General features: G+C 43.1%; 1 protein-coding gene across 18 annotated transcripts in view; it reads right to left on the bottom strand.

Annotated features, from left to right (window-relative positions):
* Positions 1-16,822, bottom strand: part of BCAS3 (BCAS3 microtubule associated cell migration factor) — a 302,474-nt gene that overhangs the window by 139,792 nt on the left and 145,860 nt on the right. Inside the window, exons 24-25 of one of the 18 annotated variants that reach the window (XR_007380784.1) lie at positions 16,275-16,464; positions 14,541-14,937 (exon numbers count right to left, since the gene is read on the bottom strand). The exons of the other annotated variants lie outside the window; for them this stretch is intronic. The gene's annotated coding sequence lies outside the window, so the exon portion shown is untranslated. Of the gene's footprint in view, positions 1-14,540; positions 14,938-16,274; positions 16,465-16,822 lie in introns of those variants that run through there. 18 annotated transcript variants of the gene reach the window in all.

Here is a 16,822-nt window from a genome sequence, read left to right as displayed (position 1 = left end):
AGACTCTCAGTGAGACGTGCCGATGGTGCTAATTCAGAGCAGAAAACACTCTTATTCCAGGCCACTGCAGTGAAGTGACATTTACCTAATGCAGCTATAAATTTCCTGATAATTAGTGGGCAGCTGATGGTGATGCAGTCTGACTAGTGCAGCAATGCCAGCCCCAAACTAGCTCTACAACACCCACAAGTTAATCAGAATTAGAAACAAAAATTTCCAAAATTCTGAGCAGTGCAATGGCTCAAAGACAAAGGCTGGTGCCATCAAGTGTGCACCAGTTGCTGGGAACATCCAATGTTCCAGACACTGCTAACTACATACAGCTCCCATTTACACTCAACAACTGTCAGTGTCAAAAGACTCACACTTTTCCTTTAGACACACAACCAGCATTTCCTGAATCCCACACCACTGTGGAGCAATTCAGTTAAGTTAGCAGCAGATCACACACGATCTTTCACCTGTCCTGGAGTTGTTTCATCCTCTGTCACTACCATAAAACAAAGATGTTCCACAAAATGATATTAAAGAATCTTCTTTCATTTTTCAGACCTAGTGCAGAAAAATTCTAACATTTTTGAAGTATGAAACTGAACAGTAGCTGTAGATGCCTTTGTACAGTAAGTTTATTTAACACTACAAGCACTACCATGCAAGTTCTAAGTAGATTCTCAGACAGAGAGAAAACACAGACCTATCCTTTAAAATACTTTCTCAAAACAATCTCTGACCTTTTAGGTGCATCATGACCAAGGCTAGTCAATCAGGGAAAGCCCTTCTCCCTGCTCGTTCCCTGGATGAACTGTTTCTTTGCCACACTAGTTTAGAAGGAGAAACAAACCTTCTGCAGAATAGCTTCAAACACTATTCTAAGGCAAAGAGCGAGATAAAATTTTGCACGACAGCTCGTTAATGTTTGGAAAGTACTCTGAAACTCCTGTTGAATGCAAAGCACCATTCGTATGCCTTTCAGAGCCCAGTGTGAACAGCAGCTGATGCTCCCAGCAGGACATGGGCTCACAGACCTCGGAGCCCCTCCAGCCCAAATCTCCCTGTCACCCTATGCAGGAACCTCCTCCTGCACTCCAGCTGGATGGAGAGCAGACAGCACAGCCTCCCCGGGGCACGACAGCACTGCACTTCTCTGATAAACCCTTCCTTGGTGGATGGGTACCCTTCATGCAAGCACAAACCTGGCACAACAGCAGGAGATTAGGATGGACTGTAACAGGCCTACCTAATTCCTGTATGCACAGTGCAAGAGCCAATAAAGCCATGGAATGTTTTTCTACGCACTCAGCTTTTCAGTTCGTACACCAATTACAGCCCATGCTGATCTCTAAAAATGAAAAATCCCACGGAACTCAAAAGACCACAAGAACACCCCAAATCCAAAAGAGAGTAAAAGCATTATGTTGATTTTTGTTTTGAATTTCTACTTAGCAGAAACACTGCACCATCCAGCACCTACCAATATGCTTCTGAAATCTGGCCTGAGTTACGCACCCAACGCGAGATAGGAACTTTCTGACCTCTCTCTCATTTAAAACTTGCCTGTAAGCATTACTTGTTGTCATTCCTTTTCCTTATTAAAGAAGGTAGTTGGAGAAAAAAAGATGATTAAAGATATCAAACAAACACCAAACCTCATGTGAACGGACTGTTGGAAAATAAAGTACAATTTAATGATGTGAGAAATTAGATGAAACTGTCAAGTTTAAAGAATCTTAAAATGGTTAACAGGTCAAAACATAAAAACTTCTTTATGTATAGAGTGAATATAAAGGGAACATGGTAAGTATCTGCCAAGGGTTAATTGCAACCCTGCATGAAAAGCAGTTAACAAGTGAGAGTTAGAACACCCAGGAGGAAAAGAAAAATTTTTCCAGTGCCATGAGAAATAAACAACAAGGGGGAAATATTTCCTTTGGCCACTGTTACCTCCTCTCCAAAAGCTCAGAGGAACAGTGGGAATGCCAAGGCCTGGTTTGCTCTTGACTCCCTCTGAAACATTTGTCTTCATTACCACTCTTTTTAATCAGGGCTCCTTCATGAGTGTTTCTGCTCAGCCCCCAAGGGGCAACTCTGGGCTGCGATAAATCAGCATCCATACCGCAAGTCACTAATCAGCACTCTCAGGGAAAGAATAACAGCGAAGTGCAGACCACTAAAGGCTTGGAGAAACCTGAGGGCTTAGTGGCCTCAAGGAAGAACGGCCTACATAAAAACAGCAAGGCAGTGAACCATCACTACCTTCCAGGCTCCGCGGGACTTGCATTCAGAGCGATCGTTTAAAAGCCTCCTGCGCACAGATGGTTCTGGCTGTGTGAAGGGTTATTGATAAAGAGGAAATGTGCCACCACCTTTGTGCTTGGTTCAGCTCATACAGAGAATTTCACCTCTACTTCCTACTAGAAAGCGCTCAAGGAAAAAAAAACTCAGTAATGGACACCTTGTGCTGCAGACCTACAATTTTTGGAGAGGAAGATCCACGTGTAATAAAACCAAAAGAAGTGGAAAGAGAAATCGCTGCAGGATGACTTATTCCCAGGACACTTCCTTTATTATTCTTTTGTTTTTAAAGGTTATTTACAAGCAAAACTCTTAAGCTGTTGCCATCTTAGAAGGAAAATATCAGCACACAGTATCCTCACTCACAGCGTTCAACCTGCATCTGATCTCTTTCAAACTACTGCCTGAGGTTCCAACTATAGAAACAATTAGTATTTCAATAGTCATTATTATTCCTTAGAATTGTACAAAATCCCAAAAACACATCCACGCTTGCCAAACACATCACAGAAAAAATCCTGAATGCACACCCAAAACCTTTCTGCTTTTTCCCAAGTAGTTTGAATGCCAGCACCACTATGAAATAACTGAGAGCTGTAAAACCATACTAAGTATTGGCATCCAAATTAGCAAACTAAGCATCCTCGTATCCAATAGCTGTTAAACAAAAATCCCAGAGCAAGCTTTTCCAAAACCACAATTGCAGCCATCCACAATTTTTTCCTTGTTAAGAGTCATCTCTATGGTACCTGGAAACCTGGCCCGTGTAGATAAACGATTATGGCCATAGAAGGAAAGATCACACAAAAAGAATCTTGCACCGCGCCTACTTCCCCAGCTCAGCAGCATCCAGCAATCACACCCACCCAGTGCCCAGCCTCCTGTGCTCAAGCTGAGCCTTAAATCCTTCCACAATCCTGAACCAACAAAACAGATTTACTGTTGTTTACTAATTTTCTTGATGTTTTTGACTGTATAAATTGTCTTTGGTTTTAACTGGGAGGAGAAGAAGGGCACCTGCAAATGCTACGTGGCCAAACCTTTCAGCTCTGCTGCCATTCGTGCGCCTCACTCCCTGGTAATTCTGTGGTGGGGTGTACAGCCACAGCATCCCCATTTCTGTATCTCACACAGCATTTTAATGTGGTTACGGATTCTAGGTTTAACTCTGATTTAAATTAAGGAAGGATAATGACCACGTGCATTAGCATCAGTATGCTTCACCGCTTTCCAAGGGCCCCATCAGGCACGGGCTCTGCCAGGTACTGGCTGGCTTCCTCAGGACCCAGAGCAGCAGGAACCACACTGCTCTGACCCCTCCCTGCTGAGCCTTTCCACAAGCAGCAGAGAACCACAGGTACAGAGCAGCTTTGACACTAAGGCTTAATCCTGAGTAGGCTGAATCCCAAATGGATGGCAAGGAAAGAGATACAACCTTTGCTGTTCACTCGTCATGAACTACTAAGTGATTCTAGGCTCACACCCAAGTTTGTTACATTTAAAGGGGTTACTGTGAGCAACCTAAAAACATTGACTACTTTACGTTAATCAAAGTAACAATAAAAAAATCTGCTACCTATGCTTATTAATTAATGTGTTTTTAACTTAGGAGTTACCTAAGTAACTTCAGATTGTTAAAAGGAGCACACAGCATTCGGTCCAGGGAGACCAACAATCTGTTAGTACTATAAATAGGTGGTTCAGTAAAGTCAGAGATGAGTTGTATTAGAAGAGCTGCTAAATCAGAGCATGGAATGTAACAGAAATATTCAATTGCACTACTTCACTTCAAAGAATTCAATATACTTCAGTGTTCCTTTCTCAAAGATGAAAATTGTCATTTAAGTTGTCTGGTCCCACTCCACTTAAATGATCCTTTAATTTCCTTTCTTATTTCTAAGCCCTCAGGTGGCTAGTGCAATGCTATCTGCCCTTGGTTGCATGTAAAGTTCACAGCTTCTTGCCTGATCTCATGATCCTCTCTCAAAACAGCACTTTCAGAAGCGTTTCCTGTCTAGCTCTGCCTTGCGTGATTTGCTCCTTGGCTGCATCGGCTGCCAGACCAAATCCCTTTCGTGGAAAGCCATACAACGCTCAGCACGGCCCCATCCCCCTCCACCTAGGGCCTGACATCCGGAACTGACTTAGGAAGTACTCTAATGGTTACCAAATTTTTGGGAACTGCCTTAGCTTTTCTGAGTTAAACATATGTTCAGTACAGGCAGCATCCACCATCACCACTTGACCTTACGGCAGCCTTCAAGTTGCTGATTTTTCTTTTCCCTTTTTTTTTTTTTTTTTTATTTTCCCCTTGAAAAAACAAGAAAACTTTTACCAGATAACACATGATGTAAATGCAGAATTATGTTGTGAAATGACTGCAAACATGCTGTTTTCCAGATGTTTGACGAGACAGTAAAGAAACAGCACAAAGAAGGGTCAACAGTTTCCGTCAGAGTCTCTGCTGGGTTCCACATGAAAAAAACCCCAAACCCCAACATTCAGCTCTCGTAAATTCAGGGGACTCTGCACAGCTGTCAAGCTATTTAGACTTCAGAAATAAAATGAAAGGTCCCCCTGTCATCTGCCGAATTTCGCTCCATCAATAGGTGGTTAAAAGACATTTGACTGTTATACATTCTGTGTATTTCCTAAAACCATTATTACCTCAAATGAAAGGGACTGCCTGGGAATTGCTGCTCCTGGTAAAAGACATCTGAAGCAAGCAGGGCTGCATCCTCTGATTGCTTATAAATGCAGATCTTCCCTGATGTGCATGAAAACAAAGCTACGAGAAGTGATCAAAAAGAACCAGGAGAAATCAAAGAAAATGGCAGCTGCCAGGCATTCCACTTAACCCCACCAGGGCAGGAACAATGACCACTGCTGCCACGAGGAATGCCAGCTTTTGTTTTTCACCACCTACTCCCCAGTGGATGTCAGAAGGACAATCACCCTGTGACCATCAGTGCTATCGGCATGGCGCCTGGCGAGGCTGCAGAAGCAGACATCTCTGCCTGAACTCACTGGGATCTGAGGGACTGGGATTTCATTTCTCTCCAACTCTGCTTCCTCTCTCAGGATACAAACCTGTCCTTTCAGATGAGACCATCAGGAACAGCCATTATAAGACCATCTTTGCTATGCTTGTCTTAGGTCCCCATTTCCACTCTAGCGATTTTTACTGAGTACCTTGCTTGTGATGGGCTGGGTGATATATTTTACAGAAACTAGTTCTATTTATCTTGAAATTCTGCATGTTTTTACATAGAAAAACACATGACTTACAGACAGCTGGGCCACAATGAAACAATGTTGTAGACACGCTCATTTGTTAGCATGGGATTCACTCCATGCTCACTGCCTGGAATGCCTTTTAATAACACGTGGCTTCACGAGGTCACCAGCAGCTTCCTCGCTCTGCTATGGGCAGCACAGTCAGCAGCTTGAACCCAGCCCAGGCAAGGATTACAACAGCCAGCAGGCAGATTCACATCCTGCATCACGGAGGTTCTGGATGCAGGAGAAAACCAAACATAAATAGGCTCTGCACAAAGATACCCGCTAGAGGGATCACAGTGAGCTCTGGCATACCCTTATGTGAAGACGACACCACTGAAGTCAATTTCACTCCAAACAGCATTTATCTGTGGAGCTACTCTGGAACTGCCCATTCTGTTAAGGCTGCACCAATCAGTAAACCCCAAAAACAAACCCCAAGCCCACCCTGAATTAATTCACAGCACTCAGCAGCAAGTGACAGCCAGTAGTTGGCAGCACGTTCCCCCTGTTTCAGACACAAGCCATGGGGAAATCTCCCCCTGCCACCAGAAAACTGCACCTAATGGTATGTTCAGAACATTTTTGCTCTCCTTCTCTGCAGTAATCAGGATAAAATGTCATCGTGCTCTGTCTGACTCGCTGCTGTGTGAGGATACACGTCTTCCAGGAAAGCCTGACAGAGAAGATGAGCCGGATTTCCCAGTGCTACCAACTCAATAAAATCCCTGGCTTGTCTTCTTTTGTGTCATTACAGCATTAAAATATTGCATGATGTGAAATATACACTCAATTTTACTTACAGCGAAGGAAATCATTCCTTTGGTTGTGAAAGAGTTAATAAGGAACAAAAATCACACACAGTGCGTGTTAAAGGTTAGAGGAATAATCAGTCATTTGAAAAACACTACATAAACATTTTTCCGGATGCAATTTTCAGTCCAAGGATACATTTCCCAGTAGAAATCAGCAGCTAAAAAGGAAATCATTTAGTCTCCATAAGTGCCAAATTGTATCCTGATTTTTCCTGGTCTGGCTCAGCTTTCAAAACTAGTGGTTCAACTTCTGCAATCTTTCACCCAATGACTATATAAACACATCCTTATAAGACAGACATAATCCTTGGGTGGGCCAATTTATGTTGGATTATGAAAATACTTAAAGTACAGAATCGTATAATGACTGTTGTCCTTTGGTTTTTGCTAAAGGGAAAAAAAAAAACCCTGCTAATGCAGACAGTCTACATGTTTCAAAAGGCAATTTGCACCGTTCTTCTGCAACTGTGCCGACATCTTTGAAGATATTGAGTCAGCATTAAATCTATTATTTAGTTATCACAAGCTCTATTCTAATGACATCTAATATGACACACGTCTATTTTGATCTTTAACATGCAGAAAAGAAAAACACTGGCATGTTGTCCTCATTTCAACATGCTCAGTTACTGCTCACTGCGAGCACAGGCAGTGCCACACAACTGCTCAGCTCTGAGTTGTTATGAGCACCAGCCAGAAAAACAATCCTCACTCCTGACAATGCTTTGGCTACTCTCCGCTTGGTTAAAGGTTACATAAATAGTAGTTTTAAGAAGGATGAAACAATCGCCACACAAAGCAAACAAATTCATTTGTAATTTATTGCCGCCCCATACACACACACACACACACACGTACAAATGTATACTTCCAAAAAATTATCTGTTCCTGCACATTTATACTTTCAGCAACGTAACTCAGAAACAATGGAAACTTTTATTCTTCATGGAAAGGTAAATTCTGGTTTTTCACTTCCCTTCTGAGGCTCTGGAGTTTTTACAGGCGACTACAAAAGTCAGCACGGTAAAGCCAACAGTATCCTATCTTCAACACTTTGCATGTGGTAGGAGAGAACTTTCCTTTTCCTCCAATGTATAAAGTTATGTGAAAGAAGACATTTTTCTAGTCTACAGAGAGTAAAGAATAAATTACAGTGATAAGATCTGGAAAAGTTTGGCTGGAAGTTAAGAGATTTTCACATCTGTGTCTACACATTCATGTCTTGGGAATAATGTATCTCAAGTACCAGTCACATAAAAATGCAAGAAATCGCTCCTCTCACAAACATAGCAAAACCATTCATTGTACTTATGTCTACACTTCGACCAGTAGCTTGTAGCAGCGATCTGAATTAGCAAACTACAGTGTTTTCCCCTCATTTAAAGTATGAGCTATTCAATATGTATACATAAAAACATACACTAACACGCACACAACTTAATTCATCACTGCATTATTCACTCTGAGCTTGAATAATTCAGTCACGCCGCTCTACCAGACGGAGCGATACCACAGCGTGCGACACCACAATGTGAACTGCTCAGCCTGATTTACACCCCACCAAGTCAGGGACCATCTTTCCCCCAGCTTCACAGGGCTCTGCGTGCACGCTGACCACCTTTCCAGGCAGATTCCAACTCGGTTAGGAACTATAATCCAGTGTCACATCAGCAGCACTGGAGAACCCACCCATTTATTTAAATGGAACTGATGATGGCGCAGCCTTTTGTCCGCCTCGGACAGAGCGCAGAGGACACACATCTGAGCACAGCGAGCAGTGCTGTACGAAACGCCTGCAAGAAGCTTTGCGTCAACTCACGGCAAGAGAATGACTGGGAAAAAAAACCAACACAGCGTGACCCTTGTCTGAACGCAGCTTTCTTCTGTAGAACAGCTGCTCAGACAGCACACACAGAGCACTTGTTGCCATGTCCATCCAGACTTATTTCTCCTAAGAAACAAAAAGAAATAGACGGAAGTAATTTAAGGCATTACGGTTAACACCTTTCTCTATTCACCTCATAAAACTCACAATACATTTGGAAGGAAGAGTCTACTGTTAACTACTAATTCACAAAATGCAAAACCTAACAGGTTCCACAAAAGAGCGAACAGCAACCACATGAAACATGCTCTCACATCCTCTACCTCGCTATGAAATCCCCAGCGCTGTCCTGAGCCATAAAAGAAAGCATTTTGTTTAAAATCAAGAATTTCTGGTTGACATATTTCACGTTCCTTTCTCATTTAAAACACTTTGCCATGAAAGCTACCATTATTTACAAGTGAAGAAAGAAAAGGGAATTTGCCCCATTTCTCCCCACTCCTCACTTTGCTATTGTCCCCTGTATCTATTTCCAGGAAGCCATATTCATTAGGGTTAATCTGCCTACTAAATGAATAAACAAAGGATTTCTCTGTCACTGAGAGGCCAGGTGAGCCGATATCATCTTCTAACACAGAAAATCATCCGCACAAATACAGCGCAGGAAATTACCTGCTGCAATCCCACACCTGGGATCGTTTGGCAAGTAGCTTAGAAATGCTGAGTAGATGACTGAAATCAAACCATTACATTTTTTTAATGCAGATCTTCTATCAGCAGAAAAAAAAGACTTTTCTAAAAATGTGATGTAAAAAAGACTCACATGTCTTGGCTTATTATGCACAGTAATATTTCAGAACATTATCTCATAGAAAAACACTGCAGGGATTGGTAGGATTCAAGTATGCTGCTTATTTAATAACTACAATGTATGCCTGCCCCCAGCAGCACCCATGCTGCCATGTGCTTCAAAACCACAAAAGTTTACAAATTGTTGCTTTACAATTTCAATAAAAGGTACAGAAAAAAAAGGATCTAATTGAGGTGAGAGAAAACTTGACATGAATAGAGCACCCAACACAATAACACAGCCCCCCCCAGCTCATGGCAGAGTCCCTCCCAGCATGGTGGGTTACCTGGCACACATCCGAGCAGATGCAATCTCAGAGAGGCCTGGTGTGGTTTAGGAGCTGACACCTGGAGGATGAGTTTCTTGAGTAGAAGCAAATACTGAGAGATATTATGAGTACGAGGAATAATTACTGAGATAAAAAAGTGAGATGGAACAAGCATTCAAAGGATTAGATACAACCACATGAACCTGGCATGTGCTACAACAGGAGAGGAGCCAACGTGAGGATGGAGAGCCAAGGGAAAAGCCCCAATGGAGGAAGGGGAGCTCAGTCGGGGCCAAAGGAGCACTGGGGTAACAAGAATGGGAAAGGTCACAGGACTCAAGACGAGAAAGGAATCCTGCCTGCACAAAACATGGAGGCAGGAAAAACCAAGTCTGCATCTCAGCAATGCCATGGAGGACAAAGGCTAGGATTTGAACTGGCCTGGGAGAGCGGCGCTCCCAGAGCTACACAGCAAAGGGCTCCCTCCCTTCCCTCCTGCAAACACGGATTCTTTTTGATGTTCCTTATACAACGTGCATGAAGAGATAAATTAAAACTGAGAACCTAGAGAGCTCTTTGATCCTACTGCCTGGAAATATGTATAAGAATATTTTCTCCAGACGCACTTTTGCTATATATGGAAACCAAATGCTGACTAATCATATAAACCTTATGGAGTCTGAGCACAGCTGTAATCTGCAGCAGAGCACTGTCACAATGGCAAAGGAAAAAGGGAAAAACTATGAAGTTAGCTGGGGTACTGAGGAAGAGGAGAAAAAGGTGATCAAAGGCACTGCAGGCCGCACTAGACAAGAGGGAGAGTTTCTAGCTGGTTAGGTTTTAAGACACAAGTGACATTTTTATGACCTATTCTTGTATTACTGAGCTCTAACAGACAAAGTAATGATTATCCATTTTCCATGTTTATAGAAAAATGCCTTGATAGGAGACCTGCTGACTCAGGACAACAACCACAGGATACAAAAGTCTGAATTCTGGTTCACTGGTTTATAGAGAGGCACTGCAGCCAGTGGGGCTCACTCACCATGGAGGGCAGCTGGGGAAATGGGCTTTATTTCCACAGGTACCCCTTATCCTGTCGCTTTACCTCATGATAATCTGAGGACAGGGAGCCAACTCCCCTCTCAGGGGACAAAACATATGGAAATGGTACATTCCTAGAGGGATGCCAGTTTATGGGAATGGGATCCCATCAATCCCCAAACATCAAAATGGAACATCTTGGACTCTTTAGAACAAAAAATGTATCACTTTATACTCCTAGCTGCTGAGGCTTTATGCAGGTATTTACATGTCAAGTTTGTGAAAATACATTAAATTCCTTTCACTAATAATTAAACATCAGATAAGAACGTATGTATTGTTTATAATTACAAATCCAACCTCTACAATGTTACTACTTCTCTTTTTTTTTTTTTAAAACCAAATCACAGTGTTTTAGGATACAACAGCCATAACGTGAGTGACCAGAGAACTTACAGAAATCACTTGACTGTGCGCTTGAAAACCCTGTGGCCTTCCTGTGGTGTGGCCTGGAAGTCCTCAATCCCCCAGGCAGCATCTCAGCCAGCTGCCACAGGGCCACCAGGCACTCATCCTGCAGTGCCACGTTAAAGATATCGCCTCAGCACATGATAGTTAATACAGGTAATTGTTGCCCATGGTGAAATTTGAGATTACAGAAATATGTAACACAGAATATTCCAGCCCAGATGTATTACTGGAGCTCATCAGTCATGTAATGACTCCCACTGCAAGCAACAGGAGAAAAACAAACTTGAAGAACATGATCGGCTCTGGCTTTTTGCTCATCTCAAAGTGCTCATCAGTATGGCATACTTAATTAATGCTTTCAATAGGTGTTAAAAATTCCTATGCTGTAATGCAATAAATGCATTATGAACAGGCAAAAGCAAGTGGCTATAGTTTAGAAGCACAAAGGTGAGATAATGGCCTTCCACATCACTGAACTGTCAACCTCATTTAGCATAAAGCATTGCATCTGGAGATTTCAAATCATACAGCCGTTTAAAAATATATAGAATGTTAAATTAAATGACAAACAGGGGAAATGTCACCTTTTAGAGCCAGAGACGTAAAACCAAAGTGTATGTTCTCCAAATATAATTGCTTCAGTATCAGCAATATCTTTTTAACCTCTCTACTTTCACGTCCTGGCTTTAAGAGCGGAGGGATGGATACACAAGCAAGTTACAGGTCCTCCCAATCACGCCCACAATTACAAGTCAATCCTTTACTACAAAAAGTCACTCAGAACTCTTGAGTTTGACTCTTCACAAGAAGGTGAGAACAACGAAGAAAAATCTCTACAAGCTGTCAGGAGGTGTGTAAACATCTAACTTTAACATCTATGTTATCAAACACAAAACTTCCACAGATGCCACTCTCACTGAACCCCTCGTCCTAGCACGGTGCTGCTGTTCCCATCAGAGCTGGCGATGCTGGTGTTGAGGCTTCCGAACAGCTCTGCAAGGAGCCACAGCAGGAGAGCATGGGCCAGAGTGCAGGGAAGGCCACAGGGCAGCACTGAGCACTGCCTGCACACGGCTGTGTGCCCACACTCACCTGCCCGCAGGCTGCCAGCCAGCACACGTATCAGCACTCCTCGCACACCGCACTGCTGCACAGCACACGTTCAGCACTCCATGGCATGCAGGGTCTTGCACTGAAGTGTGATTAAATGCTACAGTTAGGGCAGCAGAGCTGACTTCTATTTGTCCGCTCATAGCAATGGGGGAAGTGGTGCTTGCTGATGCCATCACCAAAACACCACATCCACGATTCCAACTCTTTTTCACCTACCAGCTATGTAAGCAGGGCAGTCAGAAGCTCCTGCCTGAATGCACAGCAGGGCAGTGCTGGAAACCAGCCATGCTGGGGTGCTGCATCACAAAGCTGCTGCCTTCCTCATCCCCATACTGAAAAGGATCTTATAGCATATGAAGAGGGCTCGATACTAGCAACTGAACCACTAATAGCCTCACTGAGCCCTGATTCAGAACATCTTTAGGCACATGCTTACGTATTTTCCTTCAGCAAGGACGAACTCCTGCTTTGCAGGCTCTGTAGGACCAGCACGTACCATGCACACATCATCTTTTTTACAACCCACAGACTCCCAAAGTTTTGGTCACATGTTTCAGTGGAGAGAGCAAAACTTTGAAATAAAATCATGAAATAGTGAAGCACTGCTTGCAGTTCAGCTTATTGAGCATGAAAGTTTAAGCTCCGCTTTCAGCCTCAGTTTTCCAAACATGCTGTCACTCACCATAATATGGGTTAAAAATAAGAGAAAGCAAAGATGAAATGTAAATGATTTAAATGCATGCATATGTTCTTTTGTAAAATGCATAATGCATCTGCAATGTTTTTCCTCATATTTTGGACACAAATCAAGGGGGAAATGGTTCGCTTATGATATAGTGAATTTTTTATCTAACTTCAGTGGTAAAATGTCCTTCCATGCAAATCTTTCACTGCATATTGCTTGTTGCTGGGTTGGTTTTCTTGGTTGGTTGGTTACTTGCTTTTTTAAGGCTCAAAAAGGAGAAAAGAACCACATAAACAAACCAAAGACCAGCACAACAGCATCTCCTTTGCTCTCCTTCATGGCAACTTTCAGTTTGTTAAAAAAATATCACAACGAACACAAACAGCCTTGTAGATGATCTACGGTCAATTACAGAATTTAAGGTTCAATCACAAATACACTCAGAGAATGTTGTACTTTCAGAGCATATTTTAAGTGATGGTTGAACTGTGTAACACTAAGTGAATCACTCAATAATACAGCTAAAGATGTGAAAAGCTAGCAAGATCTTACTGCATCTGTGCCTTCTACTGCTTCAATCTTCCCACAGGCTTCGTTTGCTGCAGTGGTACAGTCAGGACCAGAAACCAGAGTCCTAACAACAAGAGGCAATGAACTGCAAAGCGTGCATTTCCTGCACTGCATTTTTCTCTCATTAATGGTACCATAACTCAGCAAATGGAAAAGTAAAATGAAGACCATGACAGCAGTTGGTCATCAAACTAATGCTCAAACCCAACCAGATACTCATGAGCAAGCACTGGGTCTCTGTGCCACTGCCTAGCAAATTCTATGAATCATCCAGAAATACAGGTGGGTTGTGCACAGCCAGGACCAGCTGCATCTGGGACAAAAGCCTGGGTAAGTGAGCGCATGGAGGTCCCACTCGCTCTGAGCAGACGTGGGCTCAAGGGAAAGCAGCTGTGCTGGACAGCCCCACAGCTACTCTGCACATCAGACACAAATGGCTGCCTGTTGCTGCAGGAGGGAAACACCAGGCAAAGAGACTTAGCAAGGTTGGGATTGTGGAAAAGAAGGGCCTGCGCCCCACTTGACCAGGGGACATGGGATTTTGGGTAGAAGGACTATTACAATCACAGAGCTTATAAATCATATTTGGAAAGGCTTTTCTGTTGGTTTTGGGATAGCACATGAAGACCTGAGGAATCCACTCCAAGGCCTTAAAATCTGTGGCCAAACTCCAGAGAAAACCATATGTTAGACATATTACCACCTTTTGCTTTTCCCCTGTTCTTGCTCCATTTTAAAGGACGACGCCCCGTGCAGCAAACCAAAGACAGCCTCGGGGCAGTAGAGGCTCATATCCCACTTCTCTTATCTGGAGAAATCCTGTGCTAATGATGTGAATAATCCCAAGTCTGCTTTCTGTCATTAACTAAGTGTGACCTGCTTGTTTTCACCTTTACAAGGGGAACAGTACCACATGGTTTATGTACGTGCATGCAGTACTTGGCTTTACATGCTCCCTCCAGCACTCCGTGTCCTTGTCATGGCAGGCCAGCCCTGGGCAGGCCATCCCCAGCACTCAGCAGTGCCTGCAGATGGGGACAGGCTGAGGACAGGGACTCACCAGGGCTCCTTACCCTGCTCCCAGTGCAGCTCACCCCATGCTGGGCACCCTCTGCAGCAGCTGCTTGTTGGCACCAGCTCTGGCTTTTTGCAGCTCTTCACCCATAGCCCTGCTGCTAACCAGCACCCCATTTAGCTTTTGTTCTAATGAAAAGTGAAAGCTAAATGCAGCACAAGCAGTGGATAAAGAACTATTAAAAATGGGCTGGGATCGCGCCAGGGATGGAGGCCAAGACAGGGGGAGGAGCCAAGGCAAGAGCAAGCCGAAGGGTATTTCACAGCATTGGATAATTAAGAGAAACAAAATATTTTCCATCTGTTTTTTCACTCCTTACATCACTGAGGCAATAAAATGTATATACAAGTACGTATCAACCGACTGTATTTCTACCTAGATATAAATATTTATTTCCAACAGAGGACATCCCTACTCCTGCAAGATGACGGTGAGGAGGCAGTGATTAACACACTCTCAAAGTATTAAACTCCACTTTAAGGACACACCAAACACCTGACTACTTTATCACACCAGCTCAGTTTCATATGGCATATTTCTCAACTGATGGCACACTTCTGCTCACTCCATATTACACTCCAATGAACAATAGTTAATTTTGGATTAACAATGGTGAAAATTGGTGCATTTTTGCCTTCTAATGAAGAGAACTGAAAAAAAAAAAAAAAAAAAAAGAAATTAGGAGCCAGTATGAAACAAGGAGACATCGCTCAGCAGCTGCCCCACCACTCCCAAGCCTCTTTAAAAGAGTAAACCCCAAAAAGCATTCTTCTAGATTGCTTCGTACACCTACAGATTTAGTCACTCTGAAATGACCAACACAACACAATGCTGAGGCAGGTGCCGTGCTACAGGGCTGTGCACATCAAGCCTCTGGGTGTTTGATAGGCAGAGGAGGCTGAAAGACAAAAGGAAGCCCTGAGGACAGGGGCTGATGCCCTGAGCGCCTCCTCCTTATCATAAACTGGACAACTTCCTGACCAAAAACTCTGCATGAAAAATCTTGACTCTAAAATTCATTTGCAAATGGATGGCCTTTTAACTTGCCCACCTAATAACGTTTTAAGAACATTTCAAACACTTTAGATTAATAGATGAGCATGTAATACAACACTAACTTATAAAAACATTAAGATTCATACAATTACCTCTCTAAGCACTGTATAAAAAGTACAGAAATGTCAATGCCTCTTTGCCAACACTGCACAGTGCATTATTTCTGTGCAAGCTAGAAAAACACAAGCACAGACACTGAGGTTTGTGGGTCTGTAGTAAGTTGAACAGTAGCTAGGAGCTCTCAGATCTCAAGCTATAATAAATATTGTATCCTGCAGGAGCCCATCGGGACTCTCAGCTCATGTGTTGTTCCACAGAAGATTGTGGTGTCAGATATGATTAGAATCAACACTTTCCACTTACTCTGAGCTATAAAGCTATCTATGCAAAACACTGACAACAACTGTTAATGAAGGGCAATAAAAGGATATATAAGGCAAACTAATATTTAGAATGAATGTGCTTTAGCTACTGATATGCAAAATACCACTGTGCATTTTGGATTTTTTTCCCCATAGATAAACAATCAGCACTTACGTGCTTGGAATAGAGCACGCTCTAGCACACTGCTATTTTTCAGCTGACAAGCCATTATATGAACTGAAGGTGGCTTTCCCAGCTGGAAGTCAGTATGTAACACTTAAGCAATAAGACACTCTGCTGTCTGCATTAATGGACCACTGGAACACGCATCAAGCAGGTTGTGTGACACGAGAACAACTGTCTTTGAGCAGCAGAGGACTGCACCAATGACCATTAACGTAACCCCTGGAGGCCTCACTGTGACTCATCTCTGTATGTGAAGAAAACTCATTATCCAGTACCTGGTCTGCATGCTGCTTAGGTCACAGTTACGTTACCATCCAGCTATGACAGCAATGTGGAAAGCACTGCGTTTATTGTTTCGGAGAATCCATTGTGAGTTTCTCACCTGTGGTAGCTATTGGACACACACTGGTCAAAGCACAACCACCTTAGAAGAGATGAACTGCTTTAGCTGCCACCAGGCTCCTCAGCAAAACCCAAGGCAGTATGGAATGAGGATCAGCAGCCTTCCCTGTCACCTGCATGGGGCAGAGTCCCACACCATGCTGCACAGAGCAAACAGCAGGCAAATCCACCTATAACATCAGAGGGGCAAAAATAGATTACTATAGAACTAATCTGCTGCTGCTCACTGTCCCATGCACTTCCTCTTCAGTATACTCTTCCTGCCTGCAGTAAACACCCACTGGTGTTTCAAGACATTAATGCTACTCCATGTATCCCTGCAGCTGAGTCTTTTCCCAAGCCAGGCAACGATCCAGAAGCAAGTGCCCAGTCGTAGTGTCAAGTCGTTTTAATTTCTCTTCACATCTTCATAGTCTATAGGGCATAGCTGTTTCTAGATGTAATCACGTACACTGCAGTGGCATCTTGGAGCCTGATGAATTCGCTTTAGTCTTAAGGCCCTCTTTAGAAATCATCAGATAACATTTT

This window comes from Lagopus muta, chromosome 20 (genome assembly GCF_023343835.1).
Source record: "Lagopus muta isolate bLagMut1 chromosome 20, bLagMut1 primary, whole genome shotgun sequence".
Classification (NCBI taxonomy): Eukaryota; Metazoa; Chordata; class Aves; order Galliformes; family Phasianidae; genus Lagopus; species Lagopus muta.
The sequence above is the reverse complement of the archived record's forward strand: the minus strand, read 5'-3'. Positions and strand labels throughout refer to the sequence as shown.